This window comes from Malus domestica, chromosome 02, assembly GCF_042453785.1.
Source record: "Malus domestica chromosome 02, GDT2T_hap1".
Lineage (NCBI taxonomy): Eukaryota > Viridiplantae > Streptophyta > Magnoliopsida > Rosales > Rosaceae > Malus > Malus domestica.
Window position 1 is genome coordinate 13,306,420 of NC_091662.1, and position 25,139 is coordinate 13,331,558.

General features: G+C 39.4%; 1 long non-coding RNA gene across 1 annotated transcript; it reads right to left on the reverse strand.

Annotated features, from left to right (window-relative positions):
• Positions 1 to 45: 45 nt before the first annotated feature.
• LOC139192847 (uncharacterized) lies at positions 46 to 2,053 on the reverse strand. The gene is made up of 2 exons (XR_011577328.1): positions 1,872 to 2,053; positions 46 to 455 (listed from the first exon to the last, which is right to left on the reverse strand). It is a non-coding gene; the product is annotated as an uncharacterized lncRNA (long non-coding RNA).
• Between the last annotated feature and the right edge of the window lie 23,086 nt (positions 2,054 to 25,139).

Below are 25,139 nucleotides of genomic sequence, written 5' to 3' on the forward strand. Positions count from 1 at the left end.
AGCTATTTGTTCTCCTGTCGGGCAAATTCTTGCAGTTGCGGGCAATGCACTAGTAAAGGGGTTTTATAAAGAAAATCGATACTACAAAGGAAGTAGCAGAGCTATAAATACAAGGGAATGTCCAAAGTATAAAGGGAATAACTGAAAAGTAGGCTACAAAGCTTTTAAGAAGGTTTTTTTTGCTTGAGCTGAGTGTAATTTTCTCCAATTCCTTTGCTGTCTTTTATACAAGCTTTCTTTCTTCATAATTAAACCCTTCAAATTCAGTTCATTCCCCACCATCCAAATTGTTAATGTGGTGTTTGTCAGAGGATGAGCTTCCACTTGGATACTTGAGCTTTGATCTTCTCAAATTTACAGATTTTGCTATGGAAAAGTGCATTTCACTGTAGAACTTTGAATGAGTTAAGACTTCCTCAGTGTGAAACAGGTCATTTTTGTTGGCCATCTTTGCCCTGCCAAAAGCACTTTCAAATCATTTGGGTCGCCACTGTTCATTCCTGTATAAAACAAATACCCAACAACAATTTACGTTTTAAATAGAACGTTGGGCCTTGGCCAGCCCGAACCATTTAATTTGGGTCCAAACCTTTATTTTTAATTTTTTTTTTTTTTGTCAAATGGTAAATTTCATTACCAAAGAAAACAAGTACAATAAAGGCCCACACACAAGTTAACTACAACAAAAGAAAAGGCCACAAACATACAAAAAACAAAGCCTCAAGGCAAGCCTTGGAGCCCAGCCCACATAAAACAACAATAAAGGAGAACCTAAAAAAACTACTATTCCTGCAGCTGTAATCGCCGTTGCGATCACCAGAAACTGTAAAATGAACTTCACAATCTGATGCCTCCCACGAGCACCTTGGATCACGCCATCAAGAACTCCAAAAGTGGTGAAGAACAAAGTCGCCACATCCTCCAAGGACCATCTCAAGTACCGCAACCACGAAACCAAAGAAGCACGCAGGAAGACAGAACCCACAAGCAACAACGCCAATAAAGGCGAACATCGGGAAGGACCAACAAGGGCCAACAAGGATGGTGGTGCAAAAACCCAAGCTAAAACTCTACACACCCTCCCGTAGATCCGTGACAAATCAAGGAAAATAAAGATGGTACCCGAACAGAATTGAGGATTGAACAAGAAAAGATAGAAGGGGATGACAGAGATGTTGAAGGGGAATGGGTTGGGGAGGATGGAGGAAAAGGAGGATTGGGAATTAGAGCTCAAAATGGTAAGATTAAAGGCCAAAAGAGAAAAGGGAGGAGAAGATCTTGAAAGGCAAGTACGGGAAAAATTGCAAGCTACCAGAAAAGCAAAGAAAGGAAGAAGAGACAAGAGAGGCATAGGACTGCCACCTACCCTAGCAACACCTAGGGACGGCGGCGACGCAGATTGATGGAATTGAGGACTACTCACACGAGGCGGTGAGAAATACTCTCACAAAAGGAGGGAGTGGTTTATCAAAACTAATACATTGGTTTATCAAAACTGACACATGGGTCCAAACCTTTCTTGGCATCGAGAATTAGGAAATTTTTTACATTGAAAATGTTTGGAAGTTTTTCACATACAAAAATTTAACCGATAGTCAACATACAAAAAATCGTACCTCAACATAATCCGACTTTTGAGCAAAGTTTACACTAAACCAAAAACCAAATACATGAAAATCGAAACTTGAGAACTTTATCTTTTGGGCAGATAAAGTAACATTCAACCCAATTCTCTTTCCGAACTCCAAAATAAAACTCAATCAACTATTACACTGAAGAATTAATTATATCAAAATCAGCTAGGATCAATTCAAACAACCAATGCCCTCACACCAAACATCATAAAAATCAAACATGCCCAGGAATAGAACCTTTTCCAACGTACAAAATCCAGAAGGCAGCTACGGTGGAGATGAGGTAGAGCAGCAGCATTCCAACCTTATTCCAACGGATCCAATTAAACAACCAAAAAAAGTTCAACTGAACTTTTTCATTTGGCGAATTATTAGGATTTGTAGGCAAATACATAGTATGGACCACCAACTTGTTTCGATTTACACCTTTACAAAAAACAAATAAACTCATTCTTGTTTTTTCTATTTTGTGTGCTTCTAATGCGCTTGGTCTTGAAGCAATGTCAGAAAATGTCAATTTTGTCCCTCGAAGTTATTATTTCTTTCGATCTTTAACCAATCTTCTTAATTTTTTTTTTTACCAAAACTCCTCCTAGAATATGTTGTTATACTCGATCAATCTCATTCACTATTTTATTTGCTTGAATAAAAAATTAAATAATGTCAATAATAATTATGGCTAATAATTTAAAAAAAAAAAAAAAAAAACCCCCAACTGCATCACGTGTGAAGTATTATTACTATCTTGTTTTTTGTTCTTGGCTATTAAGTTTGTCTCATAGTCACAGTTCATTTTTGCTTTCAGCATTAATTCCTTGAAATATATAACACACTAAAAACTAAATGATAGTTTTTACATTTCCTATATATACATAAACCTGAGATACAATCAGTTAATACACATCTTTCATTGTGATGTACCTATTGAAAGTTCTAGGATGGGTACTAGTTTAACCTAGAGGGGGGGTGAATAGGTTTCAATTTAAAAATCCAATTCAATTTTCAGTTCTCAAATTAAATCCACATTCACATCACATATCAAACTATCATACTCATATGCAGTGAAAACGATAAATAAAAAGTGCACACATGATGTAGGATTTAACGAGGCAAAACCCACCACTGGGAAAATCCTCAGGCTCCCAAGCCAGGACAAACACTAAGAGAAATAAGTACATAAAGACTTACAAAACTCATCAACTAGACACGCATACTAGTAGGCAGTTTATCTCCACGCTTTGCTACTCGATCTCTCTTCAGCCTTCGAGTGGAAATGACACAACACTAACGCGGCCGTCAATTTCTGTCTCCTCGAACTTTGCAAGATATTAACGCGATCATGCATAATATATGAAATGAAATGATTTTGAAAATCAATCAATTATGAAAAAAATAATAATAATTGTGTGAGGTGAAATTGAAAAGTATGATTTCATATGAGTTCTACCTTTGTTTACTTGATAACATGACCCTAGCATGATATGTTTGACCCTATTGTGGACAATAACCTCTTGTTGATAATATATCAATGTTAATGAGTTGAACATGCTTAACTTGAGTAAAATCCGCACCCATGAGAACTTTTGTGCCTAAATATAGTGTGTACATTTTTCATACTCTTATTTTTTTCCATGTGTGCGATCTTATGTGTTTTGCTTCTCTAGAACTTGCTTTGAGACCTCTCAAAACTTTGTATCATATATTATTCTATTTTGGAGACGATAGTAGACATTAGGACTTACCACCATTGCCATATATGTCAGTGCCTTATATTTTTTTCCCCTAGTTACCGATTTTGAGCCTTTATGTAAGCCTTTTGTTCTTAAACCTACATTTTCCTATCCTAGCCTCTTATATTAAAAATTCCCCACCCTACTAAGAAGCTAGTAGAGTACGTTTTTCAAATGAGAGAGTTCAAGGTTATTTAAAAGTTGAAGATGCAAATTTTGTGAAGAAAGCCAACTACAAATGAAGAGCAAAAGAGGAAAAGAAGTCACTATGAATCACAAGTGAGTTGCCAACATTATAAGAAATCAAGTGTGTCATTGTAAATGAAAAGGAAGAATCATCAGAAATCAACTGTGCAGTTATATGTTGTTCATCCAACCACTCAATTTACTGCCAAGTTGCTTCGTTAATTGTTGTATTCTTCTCTTGGTTTCATTTCCAACTACTCTATTAGTTTCTTAGACTTTGTGTTTCCTATATCCTTCATTTCTTTAACCAAGTACCCGAAGCCCCATTACACCCTTAACAAAGGCCTACTTGATCCAAAGAAGATAATTTTTTATTTGTGGAGATGAGATCAATTTGCAAGCCTATGGTAGAGCATTCATGTAAAGATCTTTTGAGCGTATACACTTACCCCCAAACACTTTGAATGAAAATTCGAGCATATATCTTGTGAGCTTAAGGGTTTAAATTAAGTTGGTCATGTAAGACTTAATTACATTTGTGTAGTATCAACTTTCGGCTATACTTGCAACTATACTCATACATGTTATGTTTTAGGGACAATGTTAGATCGGGAATGAGGATTCAGAACTACATGTGTTTTGCACTCTTTCATTCTTGTTGGAACAATTATATGCTTCTCATACAATTCAAAAAAAAAAAAAAATCATATCATTTGTGTGCTTCATTTCATTATTTTTAAAGCATTTGTTTAGGGGGAGCTTAACAATATGAAAGATGCATTTCTTTTCATGTTTCTTTTTTTTACTATTGCACTTGTATTCTTTTCCTTCCCGATTTTGTCCCCACTTTTATTCTTCCAAAGAGGTTCTAGTTCACAGAAAGGAAATCTTTCTCCATCACATTTTGTTATGTTCCACTTATCTTCTGCTGACTGCACCTGATGGTTACCTCTAAGGCCTTTGACCTTTCTAGACAAAAAGGGGGAGAAGTAGGAAGCTTATATTTAGGGGGAGAAGTAGAATTTCGAAAACCTGGTTGTTTTTTTGTTGCTTGCTTTTATAGATAAATGCTTTCATTTTCAGCAACGTATATCTTTTGTATGTCACAGGTTTTCTTGTTTGAGTGTGTGCGGTTTCCAACCTAGCAAACCACACCTTGTCACCTTGAGCCCACAAAAACGATTTCATTTTCGCCTTCCATGCAGCATAGCTGTCACCATCAAAATGTGGTGGATGAGAAACTAAACCTATAACACGATTCATCCTAGACTACCCACAGATCTCACTAAATATTTTTAGTGACCTGCTCTGATACCAATTGAAAGTTCTAGGATGGGTACTAGTTTAACCTAGAGGGGGTGAATAGGTTCCAATTAAAAATCCAATTCAATTTTCTGTTCTCAAATTAAATCTACATTCACATCACATATTAAACTATCATACTGATATGCAATTAAAACGATAAATAAAAAGTGCACACATGATGTAGGATTTAACGAGGCAAAACCCACCACTGGGAAAATCCTCGGGCTCCCAAGCCAGGACAAACACTAAGGGTGCATTTGTTGCACCGGACTGGACTAGCTTCAAGGAGTAAGCTAGACTGGCGTAGACTAGACTAAGCTGGATTAGTTTAGTGAAGCGTTTAGTGCAGTGTTGGACTAAGAAGCAGGATAATTAACAAAACTCAAAAATTATATTATTTTAAAGCATATCTAGAATATTGATATTAATTCTTCCTCTTTTTTTCTTCTAGAAACCTTTTTTTTAGAATGCTCTGTCTTCTCTGCCTCACCACTTCCCCTTTTTTCTCCATCCGTCTCAATCCTCTCTGCCTCTTGATGGTTTCCTTCAGCAAGCTTGGCCTGAACATCTGTTGCTTTCATGGAATCCTGTTTGCAAAAAATCAACCAACGAAACACCTTTCAAAATCCCATTTCCTTTCATGTAATTCCCCAGTTCTTACTAATTGCCATTCCATTTTCTTTTATTTTCTCTTTCAATTTTCTCACCAACCAAACACCTTTCAAAATCCCCAATGCCAAATAATTGCTCACCTTGTCTAGCGTAGCAGATTTAGATCATGGTCCGCTGAAAATGAGAATAGAAAATTAAATTCCCATGACGAAACGCGACTGGTAGGGGAAGAATCAGCGAAAGCGGGGTGGTTGGTAAGTGAAAATTAAGGGCGTTTCTGAGAGAGAGATGTATGTATGTGTGCGATTTGAGATACCAAAAGACCTAGATGGTGGAAGACCCCAAATCGCTGAACCCAGATGAAAAAAATCCTTATTTTCGAGGATTGAGATCTTGTAAGTTGGAACGATGCACAAGGTTTGGGCAAGTCATACGAAGCAACGTGGGGGTCTTAGTAGTCCTGGCATATTTGGGGGGTTTGGCTAAGAACTTCTAATAAGGGAGTCAGTCGGAGTGAGTCCGACTTAATCCCATTAAACCTAATCCTTCAGCCTAACAAACATGGGACTACAATAATAGCTAGTCCAGTCCAGTCCAAGGAGAGTTAGTGAGCCCAAACAAACACACCCGAAGAGAAATAAGTACATAAAGACTTACAAAACTCATCAACTAGACATGCATACTAGTAGGCAGTTTTGTCTCTGCGCTTCATATTAGTAGGTAGTTTTGTCTCTACGCTTTGCTACTCAATCTCTCTTCAACCTTCGAGTGGAAATGACACAACACCAACTCGGTCGTCAATCACTGTCTCTTCGGACTTTGCAAGATATTAACGCGATCATGCAGAATATATGAAATGAAATGATTTTGAAAATCAACCAATTATGAAAATCACAGGGCACATTTTCATAATTGATTTCAATTGAAGCGCATGAAAAATCAATGAACAAAAACTACTATTTTCTTTGAAAAACACTTGGCAATAAAACTGATTTTTCTGAAACGAAAATAACACTCGGTGCACTTAGGGCTGCTAACAAACGTTTGCTTTCAAATGATACATCATGTGGTAAAAGCAAACTGAAGACATACTCTGACTCATGAAAATGTAAATTGACTTAACGGCATGCAGCACATGAATTTTTTTAGGGGCTTTTCAATCTAGGTCCAAAAACATAGGTAGTTTTTGAACTAAGTCCAGTTATCCAATTACATATTTTTATACCAATTTTGCCCTTTTAGATAAAAATATTTAAATTCTTTAAATTCTTTAATTTTTGTATCATTTATCAGTTTTTAATTTTGAATATTTAAATACTCAAACTAAAATATTATCTAGTAACCACCTAATGATGTTTACCTACAAAACCGATATAATTTAGTAACTACCTATTGTATAGGAAGAAAAATACTTTATACCAACAAAACAGATGTAATCTACTTGCAAAACAAAAATAAACTACCTATTGTATAGGAAGAAAAATGCTTTATACCTACAAAACAGATATAATCTACCAACAAAATAAAAATAAACTACCTATTGTATAGGAAGAAAAATGCTAAACCTCCATGGCAGAACATTAGAATAGAAATATGATATAATATACCTCCATTAAAGGAACAAATACTAAACAAAAAAAAAGAGCAAATACTAAGTTTCAGTTTCCCTTAGGCACAAAAATATAATAGAGCAAATATAAATGCATGATATTGTATTATTGCTTGCAATTGATAATGTAACTCCGCCTATGTCTTACATGGCCGGTCCCAAGCCCGGATAAAGGAGGAGGGGGAGGGCGTCAGGTAGTCGACAGCCGGCACTCCATGATCACGTCGAATCCTTATGAAAATGAATCCAGAACAAAATAGCGCTAAAGCTAGGGCGTCACCCGTAAGTGGCGCGCTGTGCGGCCCGAGCACAGTGATAAGTGAGCAAGGGTCGCTGTATCTCCATCGGCACCCGGATGCAGTGTTAAATGAGCAAGGGGGCCATAGAAACTTCTTTTCGAACGACTCCACTCAAAGTTGTTTGGGAGCATATGCTCCTATCAACTTTACCCGGGACACACAAAAGAAGTACTTTGATCCTATTAGACGGGGGAGGGTGAAGAAGCTAGGACAAAAGGGTAGAGTTCAAGAGAGCAAAATACGTTTAGGAACGTGGAATATAGGAACCTTAACGGGAAAATCTATGGAAGTAGTGGAAGTTATGGTGAGGAGAAGGATAAATATTATGTGCCTACAAGAAACTAAGTGGGTCGGTAGTAAGGCAAAGGATCTAGAAAACTCAGGGTTTAAACTTTGGTATTCGGGCACACATAGAACGAGAAACGGTGTTGGCATCATCGTGGACAAGACCTTGGTACAAGATGTTGTAGATGTCAAGAGGGTAGGAGATAGAATCATGGCAATCAAGATTGTAATAGGACAAGAACTTATCAATGTGATTAGTGCGTACGCACCTCAAGTAGGGTTGGATACGAGGTCGAAGGAGAAATTTTGGGAAGATCTTGGAGACTTGGTGCAAGGAATTGCTCAGACGGAGAAGTTATTTATAGGAGGAGATTTAAATGGACACGTGGGCAGGGAGACAGGCAACTATGGAGGTTTTCATGGTGGCCATGGTTTTGGGGAAAGAAACGAGGATGGGGAAGCTATCTTGGATTTTGCAATGGCATTTGATCTCTTCTTAGCCAACACCTTCTTTAAGAAGAGAGAAGAACATGTGATCACCTACAAGAGTGGGTCGTCAAAAACACAAATAGATTTTCTTCTAATGAGGAAAGGGGATCGTATAACTTGTAAGGATTGCAAAGTTATACCAGGAGAGAGCGTGGCTAATCAACATCGCTTGTTGGTGATGGATGTACATATCAAAAGAGTGAGACAAAAGAACAAGACTTGGAAGTGCCCAAGGACTAGATGGTGGAATCTAAAAGAAGAAAAACAAGCCATTTTCAAAGAGAAAGTAATCACCAAGTGTGTGTGGGATAGAGAGGGGGAAGCTAGCCAAATGTGGGATTCCATGGCTAGTTGTATCCGAAAAGTAGCAAAAGAGGTATTAGGAGAGTCCAAGGGCTTTGCCCCACACCAAAAGGAATCTTGGTGGTGGAATGAGGAGGTACAAACAAAGGTGAAGGCTAAGAAGGAATGTTGTAAAGCCTTATACAAGGATAGGACTGATGAAAATGGTGAAAGGTATAGAAAAGCGAAGCAAAAGGCGAAGAAAGCTGTGAGAGAAGCTAAGTTAGCGGCTTACGACGATATGTATAAACGACTAGATACCAAAGAAGGAGAGTTGGATATCTATAAACTAGCTAGAGCAAGGGAAAAGAAGACAAGGGACCTAAACCAAGTGAGGTGCATCAAGGATGAGGATGGAAAAGTTCTTGCTACAGAGAATGCGGTTAAAGACAGATGGAGAGGTTATTTTCATAATCTTTTCAATGAAGGACATGAAAGGAGTGCTTCTTTAGGGGAGTTGAGTAACTCAGAAGAGTGTAGAAACTACTCTTTTTATCGTCGAATCCGGAAGGAAGAAGTGGTTGTAGCTTTGAAGAAGATGAAGCAAAGAAAAGCAATAGGCCCAGACGAGATACCAATCGAAGTGTGGAAAGTTTTGGGAGAGACAGGTATAACATGGCTCACTGACCTTTTCAATAGGATTTTGAAAACGAAGAAGATGCCAAATGAGTGGCGAACAAGCACTTTAGTGCCTATCTACAAGAATAAGGGCGACGTACAAAATTGCATGAACTATAGGGGTATTAAGCTAATGAGTCATACAATGAAGCTTTGGGAGAGAGTCATTGAGCATAGATTGAGGCAAGAGACACGGGTTTCGGACAACCAATTCGGGTTCATGCCAGGGCGCTCAACCATGGAGGCAATCTATCTCTTACGAAGATTGATGGAAAGATATAGAGATGGGAAAAAGGATTTACACATGGTCTTTATAGATTTGGAGAAAGCGTACGATAGGGTCCCAAGAGACATTCTTTGGAGGATTTTAGAGAAGAAAGGAGTACGAGTAGCATATATCCAAGCTATAAAGGATATGTATGAAGGAGCAAAGACTGCCGTAAGAACTCATGAAGGACAAACTGAAAGCTTTCCCATAACTGTAGGATTACATCAAGGCTCATCCTTAAGTCCTTACCTTTTTGCGTTGGTAATGGATGAGTTAACAGGACATATTCAAGATGATATTCCTTGGTGTATGCTTTTCGCAGACGATATAGTGTTGATAGATGAAACTCAGGAAGGGGTAAATGCAAAGCTTAACCTTTGGAAAGAAGTGTTGGAATCTAAAGGTCTTCGCCTAAGCCGATCAAAGACAGAATATATGGAGTGCAAGTTCAGTGCAAATGGAGGCCAAAACGAGTTAGGGGTGAGGATCGGTGATCAAGAAATACCAAAGAGCGATCGTTTTCGTTACCTAGGATCTATCTTGCAAAAGAACGGAGAATTAGATGGAGATCTCAACCATAGAATACAAGCTGGATGGATGAAGTGGAAGAGTGCATCCGGCGTGTTGTGTGACCGCCGTATGCCACTGAAGCTCAAGGGAAAATTTTATAGGACGGCAATAAGGCCGGCGATGCTGTATGGCACAGAATGTTGGGCGGTGAAGCATCAACACGTACACAAAATGGGTGTAGCGGAGATGAGGATGCTTCGTTGGATGTGTGGGCACACGAGAAAGGATAAGATTAGGAATGAGGATATCCGGGGTAAAGTAGGAGTAGCCGAAATTGAAGGAAAGATGAGAGAAAATCGGTTACGGTGGTTTGGACATGTGCAAAGAAGGCCTACTGACGTTCCGATTAGAAGATGCGACTATGGGACAGAGGTTCAGGGCCGAAGGGGTAGAGGAAGACCTAAGAAAACTTTGGAAGAGACTCTAAGAAAAGACTTAGAGTACTTGGATCTAACGAAGGACATGACACAGGACCGAGCACAATGGCGTTCTAAGATTCATGTAGCCGATCCCACTCAGTGACTTGGATTTTCCAAGTCTCCAACCGAGAAGTTTTCCTCACTCAGGAAATTAAGGGAACACTACCTCAATCTACATGCTCCACTCACAAAGCTCCAACAAAAGAAAATTCAAAGAACTTAGAGAAGAAGGCTTTGGTGTACTTAACACAATACGTTGAAATGAAGGAAAGCTTATTTATTGATATCCCCGATAAGCTACAAATATGTACATATACATGAGTCAAAATAAACAAACAAGAGAGAGCCTTCACAAAGGTTGCTTAGGAGAAGTCGCAGCAGTCGGTAGAGCCCCAGAAAGAGAAGGCACCGGAGGGGGATCATTCGGAGCCTCAGTACTGGACAGAACCCTAGAAGGAGGAGGCATCATAGGTTGATCATTTGGAGCTTCATTACGCGGTACAGCCCCAGAAGACGAAGGTAATAAATGCCTTTGGAACAAACCCACAAATCTCTGATGATCAAGTAAAACCTGACCATCAGATTCCTTCATCTGGTCCAGCTTCCTCTTCATGTTTGTAGCATAGTCATGTGCGAGACGGTGCAACTGTTTATTCTCATGCTTGAGCCCTCTAATCTCCTGTTTGAGACTCATCACTTCAGCCGCCAATGATTCAACTTGGCGGGTTCGAGCAAATAGGCGTTGGGCCATATTAGACACAGAACCTGCACACTGAACACTGAGAGCCAGAGAATCCTTAACAGCTAACTCATCAGATCGTTTGGAAAGTAGTCTGTTATCTTTGGGAGTGAGAAGGTTCCTGGCCACCACCGCAGCGGTCATATCATTCTTCATAACGGAATCCCCAACGGTAAGAGGACCAGTAGGGGAGACGAAGGATGGGCGCCATATGTTGTCTGGAGAAGGCGGGGCTGCCTCTTCAACAAGGTTCAAGTCAAAACGACGGTCGGAGGGGCCAGACATTTTCAAAGGTGTTGAAGAGAGAAGAGGTCGAACAAATCAAGATCTTAGAAGTGTAAGAATGGAGCTTCTACTGGTGGAGATTCAAGTGTGCTTTGGAACTTAATGCCAGCCCCTATAAAAATCTGCACTCGACGGAGCTTCAGAAATCGAAGAGGCGCCTGCTCAGAAATCGAAGAGGCGTTTGCTTTCTCAATAGCTGGGCTGCTCAAAGACCACGAGGGTCGATCTCAGAAATCGAAGAGGCGTCTGCTTTCTCAAAAGTTGGGCTGCTCAAAGACCACGAAGGCCGATCTCAGAAATCGAAGAGGCGCTTGCTTTCTCAAAAGTTGGGCTGCTCAGAGACCACGAGGGCCGATCTCAGAAATCGAAGAGGCACCTACTTTTCCAGCCTTGGCAGCACCTGTCACACGCACACTCAGCTTTGCGGAAATTATGGGCATTCTGTCGAAGACTTCTGGTGAAGTAGAAAGCACATGAGTCTTACTGTTCAATCACCCACTTCCCACACGCAATAGTAGCTCATGTGTATCACAGATAACTTTGCCAAAGTTCTCTGCCAAAGTTGAGCACGTGAAGCTTTCAGCTTCCACTACATCGCTCTGACCAAGACGGGTAAAAGAATAGCAAAGAAACAGCACTAACAAAGTTTAGACACATAAATTTTGAAGGTCTAGCTACCCCATATTATTACCCACAAGGGTAAAGGAACAGTATCACTGCTGGATAATTGGAAAGTCCCTGTGTGTCAACCTCTGTGCTTCGTGGCAAGGTAGACTAGCAAACATGCCCAACCTTTACTCACATTCGAGAAAACACTCCCAACAAGATTGCTTGCTCCAAAATCGAAGAGGCACCGTCCTCCGAATCTCGAGAGCCAGACTCTCAACATGACTACTTTCTCAAAAATCGAAGAGAGGGTAAAGGAACAGTACCATTGCTGGATAATTGGAAAGTCCCTGTGTGTCAACCTCTGTGCTTCGTGGCAAGGTAGACTAGCAAACATGCCCAACCTTTACTCACATTCGAGAAAACACTCCCAACAAGATTGCTTGCTCCAAAATCGAAGAGGCACCGCCCTCCGAATCTCGAGAGCAAGACTCCCAACATGATTACCTTCTCAAAAATCGAAGAGACACCGCTCTCTGAATCTCGAGAGCCAGACCCCCAGCAGGATTGCTTTCTCAAAAATCGAAGAGACATCGTTCTCCGAATCTCGAGAGCCAGATCCCTGATAGGATTGCTTGTTCGAAAACCGAAGAGGCAACACTTTCCCAACTACAAGAGCCGGATCTCCTTGGATAAAGCTGTCTGTAATCTTCACACGCAACATCAGCTTTCCACATACCACAGACCACTTTTTCAAAGTGCTCTGACAGGGTAAAGGAATAGCATTACTACTTGTTGTTAAGGAGACTCCTATATATGTCAACCTCCATCCCCAACGGACAGACAGACCTGCAAAAATGCTCAACCCTTCCTCATATATGAGAGGGCACTCTCAACGAAGCCTTTCGAAATATTCAGCTTTCTTTCCCCCCGATAATACCTCTGCAAACAAGTTATACTAGAGCAAGAATATCTCATATCATCAGGGTTAAAAGCAAGAGTATCCCATATCATGCTTTTTCCCTGTCTTTTCCTTTGGCCTTGTTCTTACCTGCAAGACAAGGAGAAAGAGAGCAATCAGTCAGCACTTGGAATCAAGCTTCCAGCCAGGAACTGACTGCCTGGAACTTACTTACCTGGCATTGCTCTCGAGTACTCATCTTCAACATCTTATGCTTCCAGGGAAGATACCGCATCTGCCTGAGGAACAGATAGGGCAAGTGAGAAGGATACAAGGAAGCATGTGGAGACAAGCGTAACAGCACACGTGCCGATACATCCATTACTCTGTCAAAGCAAAAGTATCCCATATCAGTAGGGTCGAACGTACTCTAGATTTGATGGACTTGTTTTGACCCTCAAATTCTTCAGTCGGCCTTATACTCTGGAGGAAACCAGAAAACCCTCCAGCTCAGTTCAAGAATAAGCCTGTGGAAAGTTACTTCTTCAAAAGCAAAAGTATCCCATATCATCTCTTCTCATTTTTCTTCTCTTTATCCTTCATGCTGCCTACAAGATAGGGAGAATGTGAACAATCAGCCTGAGCTCTGATTGCTTACCTTGTCTGTCACCTCTTTCAGCAAATCCCCTAGCTCGGCAACTTGAGGGACTCCTACTACATGGTTTGTATCGCGCTTGACCAAGCCTGAAACTACAAGTAAGCTTCAAGTGAAATTGATACATTACCTTGTGCATCTCCACCAGTTAAAGATACCACCCCTGGATGGAGGAAGAGTACTTCCAGAGAAGATGCCACATCTACCTGTGAGACAGATAAGGCAAGTCAAGACGATACCACATTCCGATACTTAGAAGTTTCGTGATTACGAGATCATTCTCCCACAATATTTCCTAATGTCATTTGTACTAAATCATTCACCTGTACTCACTAAAGGAAAGCTTGAACCTATGTACTTGTGTAAACCCTTCACAATTAATGAGAACTCCTCTATTCCGTGGACGTAGCCAATCTGGGTGAACCACGTACATCTTGTGTTTGCTTTCCTATCTATATCCATTTATATACTTATCCACACTAATGATCGGAGCAATCTAGCGAAGATCACAAAAAGCGACCGTTTTCGCTACCTAGGATATATCGTGCAAGAGAACGGAGAATTAGAGAGATCTCAACCATAGAATAGAAGTTGGATAGATGAAGTGTAAGAGTGCATCCGGCGGGTTGTGTAACCGTCGTAGGCCACTGAAGCTCAAGGGAAAATTTTATAGGACGGCAATAAGGCCAGCGATGGTGTATGGCACAGAATGTTGGGCGGTGAAGCATCAACACGTACACAAAATGGGTGTGGCGGAGACGAGGATGCTTCGTGGGATGTGTGGGCACACAAGAAATGATAAGATTGGAAATGAGGATATTCGAGGTAAAGTAGGAGTGGCCGAAATTGAAGGAAAGATGAGAGAAAATCGATTCCGGTGATTTGGACATGTGCAAAGAAGGCCTACTGACGCTCCGGTTCGAAGATGTGACTACGGGACAGAGGTTCAGGGCCAAAGGGGTAGAGGAAGACCTAGGAAAACTTTGGAAGAGACTCTAAGAAAAGACTTAGAGTACTTGGTTCTAACGGAGGACATGACACAAAACCGAGCGCAATGGTGTTCTAGGATTCATATAGCCGACCCCACTTAGTGGGAAAAGGCTTTGTTGTTGTTGTTGTTGTTGCTTGCAATTGATAATGTATTGCCGAACAAATATGTAAAAAAATTGTGAAAGCTATGTAAAAACTGAAATTGTCATGAAGGATTTTGGAGGGAGGAACACAAAATATCACCCATGAAAGATGAGAGAAGAAAGAGGAGAATTGATTCCATGATCTAACAAAAGGAATTGTTTAGAAGAACGAAAAAACAAAAGGAGGGATGAAACGGGCTGGGGGTTGAGATTTTATTGCTATAACTAATCCTATAATTAAGGGATTAGTTAAACCACAAATAATCATATAATTAAGAAATTTTGAATATTTACTATAATTTATAAGTCTAAGGGATAATATGGTACAAATTATAAATAAGCTTACGGGGAATATCAATTATTGGACCTATTTCAATGCAGTGGACTAATTCTAGTAATGGCTCACAAAATTGGATCTATATCAAATTATCCCATTTTTTTATCTGTTTAATGCATTGCTGCGAGTGTTTATAATATGCAGCCGCTTTTAAAGGGCTAAATCTAATCCTATATATAATATCCAATCAATGCAATTAAACCAAACGTGAATAAGATAATGCATTCAAAATAGATATGCATGTGATAGTATTAAAACAAAACAAAAACTCTTGTAATTATCAACTTGATAAACATGCAAAATAGATATGCATGTGATAGGATTAAAACAAAACAAAAAAAAAAAAAAAACTCTTGTAATTATCAACTTGATAAACATGCAAAATTATCAAGTTAATTAGATGTTAACTAACATCCTATACAAACACGGCAACAAAAGTGAACTGATTCGTTAAGTACAAACCTATAGTTTAGTCCATAACATATAACCAAAATCAGTCGATTCGTAAGTTCAAGAACATGCAGCCAAAACTAAATTTATTTGTATTTGAACCAAGATAAACCTAACTGCATGAAATCCTTATGCATGACAAACTTACAGGAGTGGATGTCTCTGAAACGTTGACTATTCTTGTGATCGAGAGCATGAGAGACAAACTTAGACTATAATAAATAAAATCGAAAACATGTACTAGTCTAAGACATTACAGACACAGACGTTTTGTTTAGGAATAGTCAATTTTACCCTAACACCGATCGACTCTTAAACCAGGTAACATTATGAAGTTATCTAAACATCAACTATAACTATCATGGGATATGCAGCACGGAAAAGATTCTGATATTTTCAAAGTAAATTGTAAATTCCATGAGGGAACGAAGAAAAACTTTGGCAAGGAAGAGCCACTATGGCAAGGAAAACCTGAAACCTTTATTAAAAGAGCTAGCTAGCATCTCCAATTATAAATAAAAAAATTACAAAACTGTACCTGGTATTGCAAGTTAATCCCACTTTTCTTATATTCCACATAGAGGCACTTAGAAAACTGATCAATATAGCCGAAAACAATCACCTGAACAATAAGCACAGATGGATCCAAAACAAAAGAAACAACAATCCACGAAATACCGTGAAAGGGCTTGTATCTCAGTTAGTCGAGAGAAAAAAAAAAGGAAAAAACAAAAGAAACCAATTTATCATTGCTCTAAATATAAAATCAAAATTCAAGAGAAACCCACAATTCAAGAAATAATGACTTGCCTGATGTCATTTACATGCCCGAAATATAATTAAGAAACATAGGGTGTCAAAAAAGACTTCCCTTTCATGTTCTCATATTTTCCCTCTCATTTCAATCAATTCGGACGTACTCATCACTTGATATACTTGTTATATAACAAAATTTTCAGTATCATATGATTTTCTTCGTGTTCATGAGTTGATATTACATTTCATCACACAGTAGTGCAGAAAGTGCTAACAGTTGGCCGTGCTTACGAATAGTAACAATTGCATGGCTACCCAATACTTAACCATTATCTTATGACATCATAGCTACACTCATTGCTCTTAATTACTTAAATCGAGTGGTGCATGAGTATTACAAAAACATGTATGAGGGATTTACAAATGACTACTTGGAAGTAGTCATTTACAAATCCAAGTAGTCATTTGTAGTTAATGCTCATATTGTGCATTTTTAATCCTTCCTATCTAACTTCTTGTGATCCTTGTCTTCATTTGTCTAAATTTCTTGAAATTTAAAAGTCTCTCACCCAAACGTACTCTTAGTGAAAGTGACAAAAGTGCATGGTTTTTTTTTTTTTTTGGTCATAAGGTAGAGAAATTTCATAAAATAAAGTCCAAATGGACAAATTACATAAGGATTGACATACAGAAAGAAGACGCCACTTATGCAAGCAAAGCATGAGTAAATGTTCTTCCCTGTAGCAAATTACAAATAGTACATAAAGAAAATAAACATGAAACGGTCTCAACCTAAAACAGATCCTCCATGAGGGCTTAAATAGTAGAGTCCCAAAGGTGGCAAATAGAGAAAACCCTAAGGGTGCGTTTGTTGCATCAGACTGTCTCGGATTGAACTAGCTTCAAGGACTAAGCTAGACTGGCTTAGACTAGACTAAGCTGGACTAACTTAGTGAAGCGTTTAGTGCAGTGTCAGACTAAGAAGCAGGATAATGAAAATCAATGAAAAATAAACCTATTTGAACGATCACAACAAAAGAATTTGTTAATACGAAATCATAAACTAACCAACCTAGATTCATTATAGAAGGAAAATTGAAATTAACTAAATCCACTTTTCTCTACTTGCCCAATTCAAATCAAAACCAAACAATTTCTCAGAATTAAAACATAATAATAAATTTCTCACAAAGCCACCCAATAAAAAAAAAAGTGGGTAAAAAATTGTATTATGATCTTTTTGTCCATCGTGTCTGAGGTTTTGAAATGTGAGCCCAGAAATTGTATTGCTCCCCAAATTGAAAGATGTTGTCGCCACAACCACAAATCAACAAATCCAATTGATGGTGCTACAGATCCATCTTCGTCACCTTCGTGCAGCCGTGGTCAACCCCAGCCTTTGGGCCACCGGTATTCGAACTCAGTGTTCAAACCTAGCCTTCAAAGGTCCCATCGTTCGGGCCGCCGTCATCAACCCCAGCCCTCAATCAATCGCGATAATCAAATAAACTTTCCATTTTCTAATTGATCCACCACCCAAAGAGTGTTCTGTCACCTCGGCGAAGAGGAGTGGGTGGTGCCGACATCGATCTGAGTCGGGTTGTCGATGCAAAGAGATAGAGGAAGGGAGAGAGAGGATGCAAAGTGCAGGAACAGATGCGAGAAGACGAAGGTCTTAGCAATCCCGTAGTTTTGCATGGGTCTCGCTAAGAACTTCTAGTGAGGCCCGTAGTCGACGCGTATCTCGGCTAGTACCATTAAAGCTAATCTGCGCGAGTAACAAACATGGTACTTGACTAATCTTTAATCCTGTCTAGTCCAATGAAGGCTAATGAGTGCAAACAAACGTACCCTAAAAGCCTAGGTGAGGAATCAACTGCCATAGTTGCTTGAAAACCAGAAATGGTAGACATTCAACATCGCCAGATTTGCACCACAAAAATAATAATTATTCACCCCTACTTCGGGCCATATATGTCTATTCACAAGCCCCAAATAAATAATGCTAAACCACATAACAATAGCATCATAAAACCCAAAACAAAGCTGAAACTTATCACCAGTAAACCTGCGAACTGAAAGGAGAAGCCAAACCTCACTGCTATAACCACCGCCCGGTGAGCAGCAAGAATAAAGTTTCAATGCTAGAGAAGTATGACATGAATTCAAAACCAAAGGAGGCGAGGTAAAGCTCCGCATTGAACCCAAGTGCTTGGTTTCGCACACCTTTAACTGAATGAGCAATGATTCACTCTCGGGGTGGTCCGAGTACACAGAAACTCGGTTGGACTTCTTAACTAAAAGCGAACAAATTGACCACAAAGAAGAGTCTTGAGGGTTGGATCTATAGTATATGTTACAAAATTAAAGTTCATTTGGAGTTACTGGAAAACTGGTACTCAATTTCAAGCAATATGGAGAACTTGAAAGATAACCAAAGGTGGGGAAATTGGGTTCCCAAACCACCATTTGATGACAGATGGGTAGACCATAATCTTTCGAAAGATTAGGCACCCTACCATCAATTGAAAGATGGAGCCAAACCAGGCAGTGAAGGGGAAAAATGGGAAAGAAAATTGGGTGGGAAAAAAAAGGGAAAGGTAAGGAAGGATGAGAGACGCTGGGTAAAGGAAAATTAGTGGAGGAAATAGGGCACAAGGGTACTGAGGAAGGGAGCGAGGGTAGGGGAGGTGAGGGGGATAGGTGGTGTGGTCTTTGGAAGAAAAAAAAGATGACGGGAAGAGGTAAGGAGGAGAACAAGACAAAATGGGCAGGAAGGGAGGGGGAGGTAAGAGGTAAGGGTGGCAGGGTCTTTCGAAAAGAGAGCAGAAAATGGGAGGGGTGAGAAGAGGACTAGAGGAAAAGTGTAGTAGGGATACCGCCAACCTCAAGCCGAAGCAAGAGGCGACGACTCAGTTGATTCAGAGCTTTAGGTTTTCAAAGAGAGGGAAAAGGTTATGATTGTTATCTATTTATTTATTTAATTTTGTTTGAGAAACTGGAAATGATATTACCAAGGGAAGAAGCCAAAGGAAACAAACAAAAGACGACGCATGGTAAACAGAAATGCAAAGATGTGGGGGCAGGGAACAAACGACACCACCACGTATGGCAAAAGTGTCACCCAACCCATACACAAAAACAAGCTAATTCGGGGGATAAGGTAATCCATCTTTGTTTTAGAATTCTTACAAATGAAGATAGAGGTCGATCGACCCAAATAGATCGCACATCTTCATAAACTGGTACGACGCAACAAAATCCACCACTTCATTCCCCGATTTTGGGACCCAATACCAGCTGCAAGTTTGTATTGAGGCACCAATATCCAACGCCCGAGACAGGGCAGGGAAGGCCTCCCAAAAAACGTTGTCAATAGAGTCCCGCAAGCAAGATATGACATGCTTAAAGTCAGACTTTACAATAACATGAGCCAAGTGCGCCTGCTGGGCAATGAGACAACCTTTGAGCATAGCGAGAGCCTCAGCCACAGTCACACTTGATGCATTGACCTTCTTCTGCTTGACCACAAAACATCTGCCCGTTGAATCTCAAAGCACCACATCAACGACTCCCCTAGAAATCTTTAGTTTCCAACTTGCATCAACGTTGATTTTGGCCATGTGAGCGGGTAAGGGAGTCTATGGAGGCTACGACATTTGGGACCATATAAGAGGGACAATGGGCCTACTTAATAGGGTACCAAGCATCACGAACAACCCAATTTCCAAAGATATGGCATTGATCGTCTGAATAGTGGACAAAGGCTTGTGATTAAGCACAACCCTATAATGACCCTTGCATATGTTCTAGCAAGTGAAGGATGCCGTCGTGAGGAAAAAGCTTCATCTTTTCCTTACTTCCAGAGCATTCATTTCCCACTTTAGTAATCCAAGCATCTAGGGTCATAACTGAGGAACAGTTGACCCTATAGTTCAGAGGTCCCCCAAACCAAACACGTTCTACCTAAAGGCAGATAAGTAGAAAATGTTTGATTGATTCCTTTTCCCCGTTGCAGAGGGGGCAAATGGGGAAGGGTGCACATCGTCATTTGAAAAAACTAAGCTGTGTTGCTAAGGCTCCACAAAGTCCCCGCCACATGAAATTCCGAACCTTAGGTGGGGCATCGATACTCCATATGCATTCCCAAACCTTGGGATCCACTTCCCCAAAAGACGAAGGGCAACGTGACCTAAAGCATTGAGCATTAGCATGAAGCCATCGATAACTGGATTTAACGGTATATTAACCCCGTAGTTTTACCGGCCAAATCAATCAATCATGACGACTGAGATTATTAACTTGAGAAACGGAAATGGCAAAGCACTCCCCATCAGGAATAATGGAACGAATATTGTCCAACTGCCACTCCCGAGTCTCAAGGTTGATAATGATGGAAACTTTTTGGTTGACATCAAGAGTAGCCTTGAAGGTTGGCCTAGGGTGGCCTAGTAGGATGACCGGGACCCATTTATCAAACCACAGCTTCGTTTGATCACCACTCATTATTTGCCAATGGGCTCCCTTTAAAAGGAAGTTTCTACCTTTCAGTAAACTTGACCATGCCCAAAAAGCCCGGCCACCCTTTTTAGCTTCCAAGAATGAGCCGTGGGGGAAGTATTGGTCTTTAAGAACCCGTGCCCAAAGTGAGGTAGGATCATGGATTAAACGCCAATATTATTTGGCAAGTAAGGCCAGGTTGAACTCCTTCAAGTTTTGAAACCCTATACCTTCATCATGCTTTGCAGACCCCAAAGCATCCTAACTAACCTAATGGATATGTCTCTCATTTTCCTTTTGCCCCCACCAGAACTGAGCAATGGCAGCATCGATATCTTTGCATAGATTATCAGGAAGCTTGAAGACATTCATCAGGTAGGCCGAGGACCGCCTCCGCCACTACCTTAATTAATGTTTCTCTATCGGCCTGTGATAGGAACTGTTGCTTCCAACCATGAATTTTTGCCATAACATGGTCTTTCACGAAGGCTAGCGCATACCCTAGATAGTCAGAATGCCAAAATACTTCCCGGGGTCATTAACTCTAGGTATATTCAAGATGGTGCAAAATTCCTCGCACACCAATGCTGGAGTGTGTGCACTAAAATACACAATGGATTTTTGGAGGCTTACCTCTTGACCCGAGGCGTGGCAGTATGCATCAAGAAGTTTGACAATGTTGATGCAAATGGTCTTGGACGCATTTAGGAAAATGAGGGTGTCGTCAGCGAAAAGAAGATGGGATAAGCATGGTCCATAACTACAGACTTTGATGCCCTTCAAGAAACCAAGGTCCGCAACATTCTAAATAAGCAAAGACAGGACCTCACTAATTATGAGAAATAAGTAAGGTGATAAGATCTCCTTGGCGTAGACCTCGTGTTGGCTTGAAAATTTTCCCTGGCTTGCCATTGATTAAACCAGCGAAATCCACCCTCAAAACACATTTCATCACCAGATCAATCCACTTCTCGTCAAAACCCATTTTTGCCATTGTAGCCTGGAGGAAGTCCCACTCCACCCAGTCATAAGCTTTGTTCATATCAAGTTTAATGCCCAACTCGAATTTCCTCTTGGTCTTCCTAAGCTTCAAAAAATGGAACACCTCATGTGCAATTATAATATTATCTTGGATCTACCTTCCTTCCACAAAGGCGTTTTGACATGGGGAGATAATATTTGGGAGAAGTGGTTTTAATTAGAAAACTTCATTTTAATCCTTGGCAAAGATGACTTTTTGATTAAAACCATGAGTACGATCAAAATCTAATTTTAGTCCATTGATACATTAATAACCTCATTTATTAATTATATTTTGATTTTTTAATTATTTATCTTTTTCTTTCTAATTTTTAATGTATTAATTTTATTTCATTATAATTTTTATTTTCATTTCATTCATCATAATATATTTTGTTGTGAACATTTAGATAAACTATTTTTTGTTATACAATATATTTTGATATACTTTATCTTCTTCATTTAGGTATATTAAATTCATTATAACACATTTTGGTGCATACATTTAGGTACACACATTTCGGTACATATATTTCGATACAAATATTTAGGTACATTAATTCAATATAATACATTTTCGGAACTAACATTTCGGTGCATACATTTCGGTACACACATTTAGGTACATTAATTTAATATTAATACATTTCGGTGCATATATTTAGGTACATACATTTCGGTACTAACATTTAGGTACATTAATTGAGTCTTTCAAATTTGAAGAATGTTAAATAAAATTAATAAATTAAAAAACTCTTTTTTGGTCAAAAAATAAATTAAAATTTGTGTATTAATAAATTTAAATATTTAATGGGAGACATTAAATAAAATGCACATTAATTATTTTGAATTAAGGACACATTAGGGACTAAAATCAATATTTAATCTAACACCAGGTTTTTTTAAATTTTAATCTTCTTGAAGGATTAAAGTTCAAAAACCCCGGTTTTAATCGATCTACCAGAATTTTTTATAAAACCTTGTAGGAGTAATTGCAAAGATTGATAGGGGGAAATTGGTTCACGGACTCCTATAGAAAACAAAATTAGCAAATCAGTCTTGGTAACAAATTATTTAGAAGGATTAACCAGACCTTGGTCATGAATCCCATGTTACGTAATAGTACACAAGGATCCTATTATCTTACCCAGATATGTATGTCAGACTTATTTGTGATAAGTTCTCTTTGCTTGCATAAGTTTTTGAAAATTTTATATTGATCAGAGTCATTTATAATCTGAAAATTATAGTTGTTAAATTTTACACACTGTATCTTTAATCAATAATTTAACAAATTAAAATTTTCAAAAATATAAGATATACTGAAATACAATGGAAATTCCGCCTAAAAGCTCATTTATCACTTATTGTTGTAAGTTCTGCTATCCAATAACCACCAATTCACATGCCTGCATAGCTTTATCAAGGGACATGATCTATGCTACGTACCTCTGCACAAAGGATTTTGTCCATCCTAGTTGTCAGGTTTGAAGGAAATAGCTTTTAAAGGATTGAAACAGATGAGTCGTTGGATGAAATTTCAAAAGTCCCGATCACTTGATCTGATGGCTTTGATAGAAGAGATCTGGAGACCCTAGGTTCCTTGCATGCAATTAATGTAGGTTGACCCACGTAAGAGGAATGTTATAAAGACTAAGATTATAAAAAAACAAATTACAACTTATATTGTTTTAATTTTAAATTACATCTAAGGGTTTTTGTATAAAAAGTCCACATTACACGAGGATTTGTGAAAAGAATATTAATACGATAATGATAAACATCAGTCGGTCTCTCCGAAACTTAAACAAACCTTAATCATCGTTTCACGTATGTCGTGGCTTTGTTCTTGTCCAAATATGTGGCCTTAAGTTAGCAAATTTTATCTTTTTTTTTTTTTTTGTCAAAGAGTAGATATTATTAAAGATAAATTGGAATGTTTACATCCGACACCAGAATATTGAACAACCAGTCCGGCTCAAAGCCAATCCACAAATGTTGCTCTCCCCCCCCCCCCCCCCCCAATTACGCATGGCAAAAGAAGCCACATGATGCACAACCTCATTATAGGCATGAGGCGAAAACAAAAACTCAACAGAACACACTTGTTGTCGAAGATGAAGAATATCCCATATAATACCCTCCATTGATGCCTCCAGAACCAAGACACCATTCAGCATCTCTACCAAAACCTTCGAATCTGTCTCCAACTGAACACGCTCAAATCCCTTTTCCACACAAGCCCTTGAAGCCAATCTCTTCACTTCTACTTGCACCAACAAACTAGAACCACACAATAAGTCTCCCATACCTCTGCACATTGAAAAATGCCAGCAAAATCCCTAGCAACCCATCCAATAGCACCCCTATTCGTTTGCTTACACCAAGCCCCTTCACAATTAACCTCAATAGTTCGAAAATAAGGCTTAACCTACCTCTGCTGCGCCACATCCATACAAACCTACTGCCTACACCTTCGTAGATCAGTAACCTCCTGACTCTTTATTATCTCCCCTCCAATGCAGATGTAATAGATCCAACGCAGCACGCGGGTCACACGTTGCCTTGTCAAAGACTACACTATTACGGCATTTCCATATCCTCCATAGTCTATATACTACCCATCGTACCAACTGGTCCGACTCCTTCTCCTCACCATATCTAGTGCATAAACCCTTCCAACACTGCATAAAGTCAGCACCCTCCACCGTCCCTACGTCCAGTTGCAACAGAGAACTAAACCAAATCACACGTGCAAATGAACATCGAAAAACAAATGAACTAGTGTTTCCTCCTCTTCTTCACATAAAGGACAACAAGTCTCTAGTCGAATACCCCGTCTCCTTAAGTTAGATTGAATTGCTAAGACATTTCAACATCCCTTCCAAATAAAATGACGCAGCTTAGGTGGAATCCTCAAACGCCATACTTCCTTCCATGTAGCATCCTGAGTAGTATCACTGTTCGATTGACCAATACCCCTACGCCCAAGCTCCACATTCAAAGACATTTCTTGAGCAACTAAATACCCAAACTTCACCGAGTAAATCCCATTTCGAGTACAATGCCAAATAAGACGGTCATCACAGCCAAACTGACTTAGCGGCATACATAAAATCAGTTGAGCCTCCTCTGAATTAAAACACCGTTCCACCAGCTCCGTCCTCCATTTCCCCCATTGAGCCACAAACTCCGAAACCATTGTAGGCATGTCAACATGTCTTGATAGATGACACACCCCGACCGGAGTCGAGACCGAAGATGAATCCTACTTGACTGCAACTATACGCTCTTATTGTTCTGAAAGTGTATTTATACACTTAAACTCTCATTGGCATCCTTTCTTAATTGGGATTGTTATTTAATAGGTTTTAAATTGTTAGTATTTCTC